General features: G+C 44.6%; 2 protein-coding genes across 3 annotated transcripts in view; both read left to right on the forward strand.

The window, feature by feature from the left end:
* The window catches only part of LOC111249103 (uncharacterized), a 269,871-nt gene that overhangs the window by 145,145 nt on the left and 108,756 nt on the right, over nucleotides 1-15,970 (forward strand). The gene's annotated exons all lie outside the window — the stretch shown is intronic.
* The window catches only part of LOC147758813 (uncharacterized), a 156,166-nt gene that overhangs the window by 114,255 nt on the left and 25,941 nt on the right, over nucleotides 1-15,970 (forward strand). The window lies entirely within an intron of this gene.

Consider the following 15,970-nt stretch of genomic DNA (forward strand, 5'->3'; position numbering starts at 1 on the left):
CTTTTGTAAGAGGAGATCCCGCTTGCGAATGATGCTACTTAAGAACAACAATTGCAGGTAGCAAGTGTATGAACTAACCTGAGATAATTGTTGAAGTATCGAGGGAGCGACAATGAGAAAGCAGAAGCTATTCTATTTCCCAGCTAGCACCGAGATCACGCATACTCACAAGCGCTCTGATACGGATGAGGGTTGTAGTTCATAAACGTAGCATAACGTGAAAAAATATCGTTTCGCATAGCACCGAGTGAGATTGTACACAGTCGTACCCAGGTCATCATATCGTAAGCGTTTTATCGCCATTATTAACTGCCTTCCTGAAGAAGGTAGCTCTAGTAAGGAGGTCTCGGTCGGCATGCTTCAGCGGTACCGATGGCTGCCTCGGTGGTTTCCGAAGCGTCCAACTAGAGGTGGGTATAGGCTTACAACGCTACCGACAAAGATACCAGCGATAACGGGAAATGGAGCGAAGATGGCAGGTAACAAATGACGAACTGCTGTCTCGGCTCGTGCCCGCCCGGTTCGCTAGATCCTGTAGCCAGGATATAGGTGAAAAAAATTAGACGAGATCATGGTAGCATTGCCGATGTCTATCACCACGACCTGACTCGCAGCGCATTTTTCTGCAGCGGCTATCGCAGAGACTAGATCGGTTAAGGGCAGCCAGGACCCCCCCCCCCTTCTAGCTCTATTTGATTTGCAGCTATTAATCAACAGCGGCGCATCGGCAACAGCGACTCGCCAGCCACCGATGCGACGAACGAGATACCAATAGTGACGAAGCACTGCTAATGGGTTGCCAGTTGCTTAAGCTGCTTTTTGCTAGCTACGAGGACGTTGATGATGGAGCACGACTGGCCATGCCCATAGCTATATCTGTGATATCCACGATGCACCACTATAGAATCACAGATTGAGTATCAACATGGCCTATAGAAAACTGCCTCCGGCTTTCGGCACGGCAAAGCTTTTTTTCTATCCTGCTAAACTTCACCCCAACGTTCCACTATACAAGCATCATCCTTTTCTGCTACTGCTGCCGCTACTGCAATCAAATCGACAGCTATGCTGTTCCTCCGTGCTATGCTACGGTATACTGTGACGTTCCCGTCCCAAGGCGTCGGTGGCGTCTCGAACGTACCAGCGATTAAGTTCTACCCATCCGGTTATGCACCTGCCTGCCTGAGTGCTTACAGGATTGCAAGCACCACTTTGCTTAACCTGCCTGATCCATGAATCCGTCTTGAATAAATCTATTTCTCACCCTCGCAAAGGCAACCACTGCCCTTGCCATTGGTGCCGCTGCTGCTATTTCTTTGTGTCGCTTTCCCTTGCGCATCAGAGCAAACTAGCGAATGGCTTAACCCTTCCGCCCTCTAACAACTCCTAGCAACCCGAGATCACTGGCAGACGCAGTGGGCTATTGCACACACACCTTGGCCTCTTCGTCAACCGCCATCGATCGCTGTTTGCGTTGGTATGAGGCCTTGGCCTAGCTGTCGCAGTGGCTCAGTAGCGGTGGGAGCAACAACAGTATGGTGTGTTGATACCGCTCTAAGTTATCTTTTTGTTGCTTAAGCTATCGCAACTAGTGCTACATTCTCGCCATTGCACTATTCATACGTATTAATCTTCGTCGCTCTAAGTACCCACCCCTCTTTACACACTCTTGCAAGCGTTCGCTTTTCTTTTGGCTCACAGGAGTTACTCAGACACGGCGCCACTCTTTCCTGCCTTTTTTCTCGTTGCCTTTCGTCGCATGGCTTTGCTACTGTCTTTAGCAGCGACAACAGAAAGGGACACTACCAACACCAGCAACAGTGGCAAAACGGGCAAGAACACCAGCATCATCTCGTCTCTCATCGCTGGCCTTCGCCGTCCTGGCGTTTTCTATGCCTCACGTGTGTTTGTTTCGCCTTTGCCTGCGAACTGTGGGAGTCAGCGAACACCGAGATGTCTAGTAGCGAGAGCTAGTTACGGGCGTTCAATAATATGGCCAAAAGCCGGGACCAGCCACGAGCTACTTAACCAGTTAGCTACCGCTGTAGCAGTAAAAGCAGCTCTGACGACGGCGATAAGGATAGGAAGGGCGATGATAAGCTAGTACAGCAGGGAAGAGGACGACGAGCGACGGTGGTGATGTTGTACGAGATGCCGACACACGCTCGCGCGAGACTCGAATATTCATAAGGAGCATTTTGGCCACACGAGCACGTGGTGAAGGCACACTGGAACGCCGCCGGACCACTTCCATCCTGCCCTGCGCGGTTCCCAGAGGAAAGATGGAAGGACGCAAACCAGGCTACAAATGAACAGAGAGCTAGAAACAGCGAGAGAATGTCGGTACTTCGTAGGCATTCGGTGAGAGGAAGTGTATGCAGGAGTGAGCCGACGCGGTGGACCTTCTGGCAGACTAGGCAATGGGAACGGGTCATAAGTGTGAGAATGTCAGACATGATTGTAACCAGCTAGCAGCAGGGTTCATTGGACGGATACTGGCAGACATGCACGAGGGTCTACTTAGCAGCAGTTTCCCGCAAACCATATAGAGCCCAGCGAGAAGGAAAGGGCCTAGAACGGAACTTACACAGTTGACAGTAGAAGCAGTAGCAGTCAAGATGCAACCTATCAAGCGTCTTAGCCGTTGTCGCCACTGTGTATTTCATTGGCCGACAAGAGAGTAACAGTGGCGACAAGCTAAGGAGCACAACTGTTGAAGAAACTTCTACCGAGTCCGTCGTTTCCCTGCTAACTTGCAACCGCCGTCACCATCTTGCAATCGCTCGTGCCATTGCTCAACCATGCGCTTATTCTCTTCGGCGTCACGACGTCGTTGCGGTTCCACTTAATGGCAAAGTTCCGTTGACAATCCAGGACGGTCTCATGCTCTCAGCTGTTACCATTATACTATCACCATAACTAACCAATCTGCTGCATAGGTGGCGTTCAAGAGATAAGAAGTTGATAATACTGTCGACGACAGTTTCAACGAACAATACTAGCGAAGTAAACATAAGTTGTTGTCTCCCACCGCTCGTTCCATGTTCTAATCTGACTGTTGGCTGGTTGACTGTCTCCTTTTTCCTACTAGCAGTAGCAGCAGCAGCTTTGGCGTCCAGGAGGTGATAAGGAGTAAATAAGGACAAGCTGCAGGGCACGAGAAATAGAAGGAGGCATCCCAGAAGTGTAGCGCGCATTTTGTATTTCACAAATGCATACACATTAACACATCACACCCGGATATACAGACGCGTATACAATACGCGTCTCATCATCAATGTCAATCAGGTATCAATACGTCACGTTCCTTACATGAACAACGTGACACCTCTATAGAGGATTTGAACGGTGCTTCATAATGTTGCTTACAGCGACATAAGAGCGGTTGAAGGGGAAATAAATAGCAGCAGGCTGATGAAAACGGACCTTCGGACGTGAGTCCTGTTGAGACAATGTAGCCATAGTCAGTACAGTTGGCGGCATTGTTTTCAAATTTGCCCATACGCATGCTATATGTCATATCTGCGTTAAGCATTTATTGCATGGCAGTGAAACCAATGCTGTTGACTGAACATGGACGATGAAGACAGCTGTTCAAATTTGTCAGTATTCTTAACCTATCTAGCCACCTTAACGAACACGAATAATTGGTCTGCCGTTGTTTCTGCTCTTTGAAACTTCTGCTGATGATGCTGATGCTGCTACTGCTCGGCAAGTTATGGTATATAGGGGACTAATGTTCTCGAGGACAGACTGTTGGGGATCCGGCCCGCTTACCTATATAGTAATGTAACGATCGACTACTGCAGGAGAGTCGAAGTGTTCGAAAGATTGCTGGAGATCATAAGTTCCTTAACTGAAAAGATGTACGCTTGTAGCATACGTCTCAGAACTTCTAGAAAGATTCGTTTCTGACGGCGTCAATTATTAAGGTTTAATGTTTCGTAACCTCTACGCTGCCGGTATCTGTGCTACTGGAATAACAAAATCGTACATGTGACATCAGAACAATATGAACGATGGTCTGATATAGTGTGTCACCTTAATTCCCTAATGGCATGGGCCTTCCCCAACGCCTCTCAGGCTTTCTACGCTCTAAACGGCAAATATGTGAAGCACTATATATAATCGTTAATGCTGATCCCAATGGTGCTAACCGGGATCAGTATCTGCATACAGCGTTTGCAGCGGCGTTGGATCCATTGGCAAGATTAAATGCCATGCTAAGGTGGCGTCTGGAAGCTTTGCTTTAATCGAATGGCATCTTTCATTGTCTAGCTAGCAATTTATTGCGCTATTATCATGTCGTCACTAGAGCTCAGGATTATATTGATTGTCTCAGCCAGCAGCTCTGTCTTTCTGTTCTCTATTATTAGACAGACGACTATGCGTAGAGTTACACGTTATCCGCATGCCCCGTCTGTTACTGGCCTTGCCTCCTTTTTTACGTTGTTTGAGCTGCAGCCGCTACTGCTCTTGAGTTCTGCAACGTTTCAGTGTCCTAGCTTTTCTTCTTCTGTTCCAGTGTCGCTCTTTCTTCCACTCCCTACCAACGGCTAATCGACTGACAAACGCGTGAAATAAGAGCTTCAGTGCTTTTGACTGGGGAATCGACTGGAACAGCAACGCTTTAGATAGCGCCAGGAGCAAGCTGCTTTGGAAAATCAATCTAGATAAGAGCAAGGGGTATTCTTCTTCTCATTTTTTCCTCGCCAGCAAGAAAACGACTGCAGAAGAACTTGTACTGCTAGCTGCCTGCGTGCGAAGACCGACTAAAGAAAACGCCTAAGGGGCCAGGTTAGTTTGCCGCCTGGGCAAGATCGGCCTGGCCTGTTGTAGGCCAAACTGGTGCCCTGATTGCCCTCTTTTTCTTCCTTCAGGACGGAGGATGGAAGCAGTGCAAGGAAAATACTTGCAGCTGATTGTCTACCAGCAATACCTTCCCTATCCCTTCGTGTCGCCAAGGTAGAAAGTTAAGGACAAAAGCAGTGTCAGTCTGCCAGTCGAGCTAAAGGTGCGGCGCTGTCTGGATTAAAGCTACTGTCCGAGCTGCTGAAAAAATCAACTGCTCAGCAGTGGACGTGTCGTATCACGCGCTGCTCGTTACAGACAGCTAGAAAATAATCAGAATTAATTCAATTCTCCGTGTGATCCTGCGGCCATTTGTAAAAAGGAAGTTTAGATTTACAATTATAATCAGTATCATAGACAGCATTAGCAACAATACCCACAACTACTGCGATAGCAACACCTCGACCAATACCGAGAAACAGGAGTGCCTAGCAAATGTTACTTTTACCGTTCTTTCAAGAAAGGTGGGCGATCCAATTCTCTGTCCCAGGGCGTCTTTTTCCTTTAAAGAGCGTGTAGTTCTTTCCGTTACCGGTCAGCGAGGCAGGTTCTTTCAGAACTGCTACCGGATGTTGCCATAATTTTCGTCGCCTTATACCTTCCTAAGCACCAAAACAGAATTTCTTATCTCGCCTTACGTCGGTCTGCTTTTGTAGGGAGAGCCACCTAGCTTTCGTTAATTTCCGGGACAACTAGCTAAGGAGTGTCTGTAGATTGATCCTGAGAGAGCCTTCCAGCGCGTTTCGGTCTTCTCGGTGCGCCCTTCGTGTGTCCGTCACAAGTGCGTCAAGTAGTGAGACAACATGCGTAATTCTAATTAGGCAGGCGAACGGCTCAATTGACGACTGAAGTTCCGACGTTGCGAGACGTCATTGGCTATTGTCATGGATACAGACGTACTTGTTGTTCTTTGCTAATATCAACGTTCAAAGATGAACTTTAGGCTGTTTCATAATATATTGGGAGGATTTTAACTAAGGAAATTTAGTTTTTACTAGATATACTTGCGGGTTTTGTTCTGCGTTTGTTTTACCGTTGATTCATCTGATTCATTGATACGGTACCCAATCTAACATACCCTAAAATCAATTATGCCATTACAGTTACTCAGCTTCAACTAATTCGCTACCCTTCTGTAATTATATCATCATCAGCCTATTCTATAATGGTTGTTCTAGATTTATCTTTTTTTGTAAAATGCTAGCCTTAAATAAAATACCACAATGTAATTACGGGCTTTTTTGTGTCGGCTGATTAACTCTATTTCCGAAACGCCTATTTCTAACACATGTCCTAGGTTTAAACGTTTTTACTTTTTACCTCTTTTTAATTTTTCGTTTATTAATAACTAGTTACATATACTGGATAAAGACATATCTGATGTGTTACATTGATCATTAATACTAATAATAATAATAATAAGCATTTTTTACACTCTATTAGATACCTCTCTCTTTCTTGACATTTTTAGTGTTCATCTGAAAATGAGCTAGGGTTTTTTATGAAAATCTTTTATGAAAAATGAAAAAGGTTTTTTTATCAAAAATTTAGCATTAACCGGTTTAATTTTCTAATTGACATTTATTAAAACAACACTCACAATGAATTTTCACCTCATTCTTACATGATCCAACCGATAAAAAACCAATAGGGTTTTCATCAAATATATATCATCATATTCCTATTCAGTTTGTCAATAGATGTAAGAAAAAACCCCTTAGATACAACACCATGCTAAATTAACATATAATGATTTTAGCTATAAACAAATGTTGATTCAGCTTGGTGAGATCTATCAATTGGCATCCTAAAAAGTTCCCTTTACATGAAATAAAAGTTTTTGCAATTTGGGGAAAAAATTTCGACAAGAACATCCCACCAAGATACAGCCTATCTTAGCCCACACCATTTTCTCATATACATGTATAAGCAATTTCTGCGAAAAAAAAAGCATAAATCCTCGTGAAATTGTTATAAAATTGTAAAAATTATAGAATTGTAACAAAATGACCGATTCGCCCAAACCAACATTGCTCTATAGGAAGAAAAAAGCACCCCCTTTGAAAAAATATTTATCCAATCTGTTCCACCTTGTACGGCATCCTACAAGATGAAACTCTAGCGATCCACCAAAAATCAGCCCAATTCGACCACCTTAAAGCATCGATTTAGATTGGATAGACAAACAAACAGATACAGATGTTAGGTAGTATATAGACAGATTATTGTTTTTATAGCCACGTTTTTTAAAAATGTAGTAAACTTCTTACAGAGCTGCGTAGTTATGTTGCCTATTAGAGTTAATAGTGTGTCATGTTAGAAGCGCAGCTTTCAGTTGGATTGAATGTCCGTTAAAAAAAACAGTACCGAGATAACATAGGCTTTGTAGAACTGGTCTGGAAGGTCATTTCATAGTACGGCCAAAAAACGGGGATAGAACAAGTCAGATTATTTGAAACGGCGCGTTAGTCCATACCCCCCGGGGCCTCGTCTGCCGAAATTGTCACAATAAAATCCAATTCTAAAAAGATAATGACTTCTTTCAGAACGCAGCTATTGATGAACCACTTGGCAATCCAAGCTACGGAAATAAAGCAATAGTTGTTTCCTTGCTATATATTGCTTCATCAGTTTTCGCCAAACACTAATAAACAAAATGTTGTTTGGAATTCGCCATCAAGGATTCCCTTAATAAGTCGTCAGGATTTCATGTTCTTTATTGTGTCGATTGGATTCCAAGGCTTTTATTATGATTTTTTTTATTATTATTATTGTACGCTAAGCTAGTGCAGGGGATGCCACATATATGGAAATTCACTATAGCGGGTTTGATAGGTTCCGCTTTGGATAACTATAACTTTATCTCACAAACGCATAGCTAGTTAGTGGCATAAAGCGTCGTCAATAGCTAAACACTGTTTAGATAAAGACGGTGCTTGAAGTATGGCTGAAACTTGGCATGATTTCCGAGATAGACCAGGAAACACTGGAAAGGTTTGTAACTATCTAGGGGGTTCCATCACTTATGGTTACAAATTCTGTCTTTTAACTTGTCACGAGTTATTAGCAGTGTTTTACTTCTTTTTTCGGTTGATTGTTTTCTAATTGTCCGATATAGCTTTAAAACGGCGCCTCGCTCAACAGAGACAAACCCGTACTCCAAGGGCCACATAATTGATGTAGTCTTTATTTTTATCATCGTCCTCATTGCCTGGTTAGTTTATTGCCGGGTACGCCAGTGTGGGTATTTTTCATTTTTTTAATATATAGTAAACTTATATTTCGTCACCACTTCGACTATGGCGCAAAGGAGGAGTAGCATAAACATGGTATCGATAGCCGCCGAATAACCACTAGCCAAAAAGCTACTCGTATACGCAGCTGCAGCGCTGCCTGTAGAACGGCTCCTGCGACCCGCGCTGTCCCCCTGCGGGAGGCCAGCGAGCCGGGTAACGCTGGTGGGACCTTGTTGTTCGAGACTAGCCGACTTACTTTTTTTGGTGGTCGGAAACGCAAAGTCTCAGTCGGTCGGGGGTCGCATCGGTCGTAAAAAGGATGTTGCTTGTTTAGAATTGCGTAGGGCGTCGGGACTGAGAAGAGGTTCTCCTCTTACGGCATTTTGCCATCCAAGTAAGGATCGGCGGTAAGAACATATTTGCTACATTTACTGTAGTACGCCACAGCCCTATGGGAAATCACCCAGCTAAGGCTAAATATACCAGTAAAAAGGGAATATGGTATGGAAACAAAACGTGTGCAAGGTTTATGTAATAGTATGATTTTACGCGTGGCAATGGTCGTGTCTGAGGCAACGCGAGCGGCGGCTGCGCCGGTAGTGGTGTCGCTTATAGTGGACGAAGCAATACTGAAAGCAGCTGCAGCAACAGCGGAATACATAGTTCTAAAGCTATTCAGCAGTATTGTTGTGAAGTATGCAATCGAAATCTAAAAAAAAACAATGAAAAGAGAAAACCTTCAATTTCTTTCTGCCCCTTCAAGACAACATGTGTTCTATAACCTTGATACGAATGTTAAGCGAGCGATACAGGTTTTACTCGTAGCAGTACGTTAAGGCTGAATGACTTTTGTTTACGTGCCAAAACCGGAATCCGAAACACGCGTAGGGCTCAATCTTTCTTCAATCTGTTTTCAGCAAGCATGCAACTTGCGTTGAATCTGGCGGCGTTGGCTTTGGTTTTGTTTTCCTGACAACATATAGTTACTCAAGGACGCCATTGTCGTAGTCTGCTCGAAACAATGGCGAAATCCAACACAGAATTTGCTTACTGCAGTAGCCGCAGCGCGCCTGACCTTAATAGCGTGCTCAAGGCTGCTCTGTGGCCGGTTCGCCGCTTGCTCTCTTTACTCCTTGGCGTAAAAAGAAGACAACGGTGTAAGCGTTAAATTCGACTGTTAGTTGTTGCCGTTTTCTCCGATACCGCAAGTGGTAGAAAGAGAAATCGGTAATCACTATGGATATTCTACCAAGATATCTTACCAGCAATGGCGAGGGTAGCGGGGGCTACAGCTCTGGCTCCGTTCGTGGGTTCTTCGGTATTCGAAATGGGGACGGGACTTAAAGATGGTGACGGTGAAGTCAGGGTGCTGTATGCGACAAGCGCATAGGAAGCTGAATGTCGTTGCCTCGCAGAGGCCAGCACAATGCCCGTATCCCATTCGTGCTAAAACTTTGATAAAGACCTGTCTGTCTGTTACCTTCATCTCGTTCTGTCGAGCCGCCACTCCGCTGCAAATCAGCTTTGCCGGCGCTGGAGCTCGGTTGTCGCTGGAAAGCAAGTAACTTTCAGTAACGAAAACTCTTCCTTTTTCTACAATTGCTACTCAGGAGTGAAGATAATTAGTCAAAAGTTTAACTGCATTTGTGACTCTTTGAATACAAACTCTGATGTGGCCACCCACCTTGCTTGGTCTCTTTCTGTGCGCTTACTTAGACAGTCACTGCTGGCGATGCAGGCAACTAGTAGCTGGCTTACCATTATACGATTGCTGTCGTTCTTTCACTCGTTACGATGGATGCACGCTGCTAGAAGCTGGGCGCTGGCTGACCCACCACACGCCAACTACATCGCACATACAACCCAGTGAAAGTAGAGGGTATGAGTGTACCACAAGGATACCACCTGACTAGAGCATGAAACTGGCCAGTTATGGATGATGTAAAGGCATTGCACGAAAATACGTTAGCTCTCACCAAACTGAAGTCAGTCTGGGGATGCTGAGGTCGTAGAAAATAGAAATGTCGACTCATGTTATAGTCGTTGTCGCAGGGGAAAGCGCGTGTAGCACGGTACAAGATAAGGCCGATTCGTGATGTGGGGCCATGTCTCGTTACTTGACGTTGTCTGAGCAAAACAGGAAGCCATCAATCCAAGTTTGCTTCGTACGTTTACTTGTGCCGAGAACTCTATCAGTTGTCCTTATATAAGTGAATTATTTGCTGCCGCCTACATGACGATTAATTTATACGTAGCGTGTAGTTAAAGAACTAAGATGCTGTGCTCGTAGACAAACAGATGTCTTTATATGTTGTTGCCACTTTAGGAGTGTGTTTTTAGAGACTGACGTTTTCATATAAATAAATATCGTTGTTCTGTTTGCTAGAGTATCTCGATTGAAACTATTTTACATAATAGTTAAACTATGTCCACCAACTGTAATAGCCAATCGCACAGGCTAAAACACGTCTGTATTCAACAATCCCGGTCCAATAACGGCACCACAAGTTATACTTTTAAAGCACTGCATACTTGCAAGCTAATCAAAGCTTCGTTATTTTTGTTGTATGAATGAGCTAGACGTTAATAAATATAATTACTTACTTAGTTTTTGGTCGGTTGCGGAGGATCGTTCATGCCACGTGGCTCTATCGCTTTCGAAGCTTTCTTGTGCGCTAGGCAAATTCATGACCTCATCTCCAGGTCATCGATAGTAACGAGTAAGGCACAAGCCCAACCCTTTTACCCCACGGGATACGAGCGGGCTGTGCACTATTGGGAGACATTTTCAGCGTGGACAATATTTGTTTAATTATGCCTTAAATAGGTAGATCTATATTCCATTAACGTTATCCTATTCGAGCTACTGTGCGGATGTGTGGACAGTTTCCAGAGCTGGTTGCTTCATACCGATGTGCAATCAATTGTAACTTACGTTAGCTCATTCCTTACGTATACGTAAATAGCGTAAGGTATACGTTTGGCTATGAAGCAAACGCGTCTGGTTCGATTAGACGATCGTCAATGCATTTCTATTTTAAGCCGTACCAATACATAAGATCATGTTTATATATATAGGTCATCTTCTAGATATGAAGCGATGCGAAGACTAGTATATATATATATATATATATATATATATGAGTTGTCACGTGTTACAGAAGCTCTGGAAATGTACCGTAAATAATTTAGTGCCCACTGTGGGACCTTGTCTGTGTAAGTACTACACAGTGCGACGGTTAGTGTTCATGTAACTCATCAAATAGTGTAAGTATTAGGGATTATAATATTAGTTCCCGACCCATGTCCGTTATAATGTATACTCGTCGTGTGTTCGTTGGAGTTTTCTTTAAACTTTAAAATTCATAACCAATCACTTTAAATTGAGATATCTGTCGTATCGGTAAGTGCGACCTTGCTTAGTACTAATATTCTGAGTGCACTGAACATTGTAAAATTGATACAGAGAAGCTTGTGTTCGTCATTTTCCATCTATGGCATACCCGCCCGCATGCGGTGAGGTTTCCGGCCGGTTGGGACTCGTCTTCTCCTTTCGTTTCCGTCATTTTCACTTTGCACAAAAGATAAAATGGGCCGCGTTCTCGGGTAACGGTTGTCCATCGTTGAGTCATACAAATCTAGATATTTAATATTCCATTTGTAACTGCAGCTGGCCGTGTAATCGTTCAGCGGACAAGCCGCTTGCCCGGTAATTTGCAAAATGAGACATGCGCCATAGTCATATCGTTGATCCATTGCCGGCCGATGCAGCGGCGTTTCACGCTAGAATGTGACCCATACAGTCAACTTTGCGTTATGTATGAATCTTACGTAAAAACAATGAACGATGTGAAAGCCATGTGAAGATACAAGTGCATTACATGCGACTATTGGCCCTGAAATGCACTTCAGAGACGTGTCAGAGGCTGAGGTTTTGGACGTTGCAAAGGCTTTAGATAGACGGGTAGCCTCGTATACTACAACGTAAGCAGCAGTGATAATGATTGTCCCGAAGATCGGTTAATGTATTTCAGACCAAAGGCGCCAACGGTAGCTGATTTCCTGAAGTTGTCTAAGGTTGCTTCGAGACTCGATCTGTGAGTGTCCATCCTTGTGTCCTTCATAGAGCCACATGATAATGATACTTCCAAGTGATATCATTGACCGACTGAATGTTGTTTTCCTGTTAGTTTATGCGCATGTTGATATGTGCAGATAATCAGTACCAGGACATTCACCGTACGCTGTTTATTACAGTGTCGCTATAATAAAATAGGTAGAGGGAACTCCCAAGTCGCAGTAGTGAAATATACGCATAAATGCGAAAGGCATATCGTGTAACTTCTATAACTTACATTTTCTGATCTAGACTCGCTTTGAGCAGAAACAAAATCTCATCGTCACTGGTGATAGCAGTTGCAATCGTTAATTTTTTCCAGTTTGAAGAGGTTGGTGGCACCGAATCCTTTCTCTGGGACATAGGCTGTTTCTACAGAATGCTGTTACACATGCGCCAGTCTACTGTTTAGCTACTCAGACGAACACGGGTTACTGGAGTTCTTCTGGTGTATTACGTTAATTCAATTCAAAGTCGTCGTGCAATCAGGCTTCCTGCTGCTTTGATCGCTTTTTCCTCGGATGCACGTAGTGGAGAACGAGAACGCAATGTATCAAAGATAAGCACCAATTAAGCCATTCATGTGTATAAGAATTAAAAGTAGAACCCAACATGGAAGTGAATATTATTCAATTATGCTTACTGCTGCTAGTGAAGTGTTGTACTCACGATGCGGAGTGTCCGCCGGCGCAGACATGATATTGTCGAGGCTTTGATATAGCAACAAGATACTAGCGCATTCTATCTGACTACGGCAAATCCTCCGTAACCTTCACAGTGACACGTTGGCGTCTAAAAGAAGAATAACTGATGCTTATCACTTTCATCTAGGTAGGATCTCACTCGATTCTTCTGTTATTCGTTATCTCACAGGACGCTGGCCGTCGCTGAAGTATTAGCCCATTTTTCATAGTCAATTTTGAGTCTCCTCAACATCAATATATCGTGTAAGGGCTAGAAAAAGTAATGGCGCAGAGCACCCGGAATTAGGGAATGAAAATCGGAAATGATTAGCAGTAGAGATCTGCTGTATCTGCAAATTCTGACAGAAACATCCATATTGTGTCTGTAATAGTCGCTAGGAATTCGAGCTCGCTCTTACGACGCTTTATCAATCTAGACGCTTGGTGAAAGTCGACTTAGGTTGGTTCTGATTTCGCGTCCCATCGATGCCACTTCTTTTTTATGGTTTCTATGGCAGCGGTGCATAGCCAATACGTATCAAGATATGAAAATGGTAACGGCACGCGCTAACCAGTAAATTGGGGCAGTGGGCAAGCTATGTCTTCGTATCCGTCTCGATGTCTCTATGCCTTTCCGTCACAACTGCTGGTTGCGTGAGCTGAAAACGAAGCACGATATCGCGGAGCATCGTCATCATATCGTCATCAAATATCAGGTCTCTTTAGGGAAGTTGCTTAGTCACCATTGCTGTTTCTGCAATTGTACATTTGCACACACTTTGATAGTATTCGGGAGGACATTTCTGCTTAGGCTCTCAAAATGAGTTACTCGTAATTTTATTGAATGCCCATAGAAAGCTCCGGCCGTTTTGAGCGCTTCAATCGACCACCACAGGATGTTTGCGACTTGACGGTTCGATTTATCGATACGGATTCAATTTGCATGCAAAGCATGCTTCATTTCTACCCGCGTCTGTGACTAAATGAGCCAGAATCATAACTTTCGAATGGTTTAGGCGGAAAAGTTCACGTACGTTGAGTCGCGTGACCTTTGTTGACCTCACTGTTGTTAACGGCAACCGTTAATGTAATACAGTGTGCGCACAACTTCAGCTACGATCTCGAGAGGCTAAGACATGGGACTGTAGTCGTAGTAATGATAGTGTTAGCAGCCGGATAAAGGCTGGGGTAGAACAACTCTGCAAGCAAACGAGTGTCGATGTCTTTGTATGTCTGTTATATTATAGAGTGATAGAATGCAAGACGGATCCTCAAGGATTAGTATGGGCTCCGTTCTAACGCCTTGATTGGCCGTCGCCAGGCTGAGATCGTTGGCTGGGCCAGATCAATCTAGTCAACGCTGGAACTGAACGTTGCCAGTATCCGGCGGGACCCCTTCGAATGCCAGCGACTTTCTCTTCGGCTGCCTGGTTTCTTCTTGCCTGTACTCGTGGGCTGCAAGCTCGGCTAACTGCCTGCTGGCCTGCCGCCTCCCTATCGTTGTCCTCATAGAAGCGGCGTCAGACGCCAGCCCTTCTCTCGGGGAGGACTTCCTGCTGTCCAATATGAAGTATAATCGAACGACGACACCACATTCTTCGTTCGGCCAACGGTGTCAAGACAGCGGAGGCAGCAAGCAACCGATTCTGCAGCTGCTGATTTGTCAGGGGTGTTGTCGGTCGCCGTCTTCCTCTTGCCCTTCGCGGGCCCAGTTCGCTCGTCGGCCCTGAAGTCGACAAGTCGCAAAAGGAACGCCTGGAACTACAGCGGCAATGCCAACGAAAGATGGGATAGTGGAAACAGGACACAGGAGGACAAGGATCTAAGAGGTGACGGCCGAATGGACAGATTTACCATACGACGGAAAACGGGATAACCCGGTGGACAGATGCGAGCTGGAAGCGGGGTGAATGGTTCGGTGTGTGTTACAGGATCGAAACAGCTACCTGGAGCCCAGAGTAGGCGCGTAAGGAGGCACGCATTAGAAGAGCAAAGGAAAAAAGGCAGACGGACAGAAGAATGGAAAGCAAATTCAATCAAGCCAAGGTTACTCACCTTCCTGTCCCCAATCAGAAGTGAAAGAGGGTACCCCCCTCGAACCAAGAACGAAGCAAAAGACGAAAACGATGTAGCTACCAGAGCAGTTTCAACAATAGCAGTAAGAGTGAAAGCAGCAAAGTAACTCATAAGCCCATCGAAAACTCTGGGCAGCAGCGCAGCAAACTGGGGAAAAAGCAGTCAATGGGGTAGCATGACAAGGAAACGAAGAACAACTTCTCTTGTTTTCTGCGACCCCTGAAGGCTTCCGCCTTTCGTTGCCTTTGCTTTTGGGCTGGCCTCCGTGTCCCTATAAGGGAACAGCAGATGGACGAACGAGGACAAGCAAAAGCGAACGACGAGCTACCGTGCTTGCTACTATTAGTCCCCAAGCGGTCTTCTTTTTTGTAACTCTGCAAGTTTTCTTTCCATACTTATTTACCTTGTAAAACCTTGCTTCGTTTTCCTCTAATATTCGTTATTCGCCAACCGGCAGCTTGTTGGCACAGATCTACTGAATGTTCGTGCGGCGGACGACAAAGGCTAGCCCGCTCTTCCCGTCGATCATTCCCCCTGCCAGTGGTGGCTTGCTGCTCGAGACAAGTTGTTGATCTGTAGCCATGTCTGCTTGTTCTGCCAAATTTTAGCCCTGCGAATGTCATTAACTGAGCTAAACTGATAAGAGGGTGTCGCTGCCAGCTATAGCATGCACCTGTTTCGCGGATCTTAACCCGTAATCGAAAATAAGGTCACGCAAAGAAGCAATTGAATTCGGTTACCATGTATAATCGTGCGTCACAATACGGTAACTTTACTGATGTACTGTGTTGTACATCAGTAGAGTTACCCTATTGTGTAGTAGAGCTCTCAGGCCACCCAGGAAAACATCTTGGCTGCGATATATATATATATATACATACGCGGGTACATGCATACATATTTTTTATCTCAGCCAATGCACTGCATACTGACGGTTGTTCCTAATCCTGTTATGATTAAAAAAGTAATAGCTTTCTCAAATAGTCTTAGGTCTCCATCCATACATA

The sequence above is a fragment of the Varroa destructor genome, unplaced genomic scaffold (assembly GCF_002443255.2).
Source record: "Varroa destructor unplaced genomic scaffold, Vdes_3.0 BEIS01000001.1, whole genome shotgun sequence".
In the NCBI taxonomy this organism is placed as follows: domain Eukaryota; kingdom Metazoa; phylum Arthropoda; class Arachnida; order Mesostigmata; family Varroidae; genus Varroa; species Varroa destructor.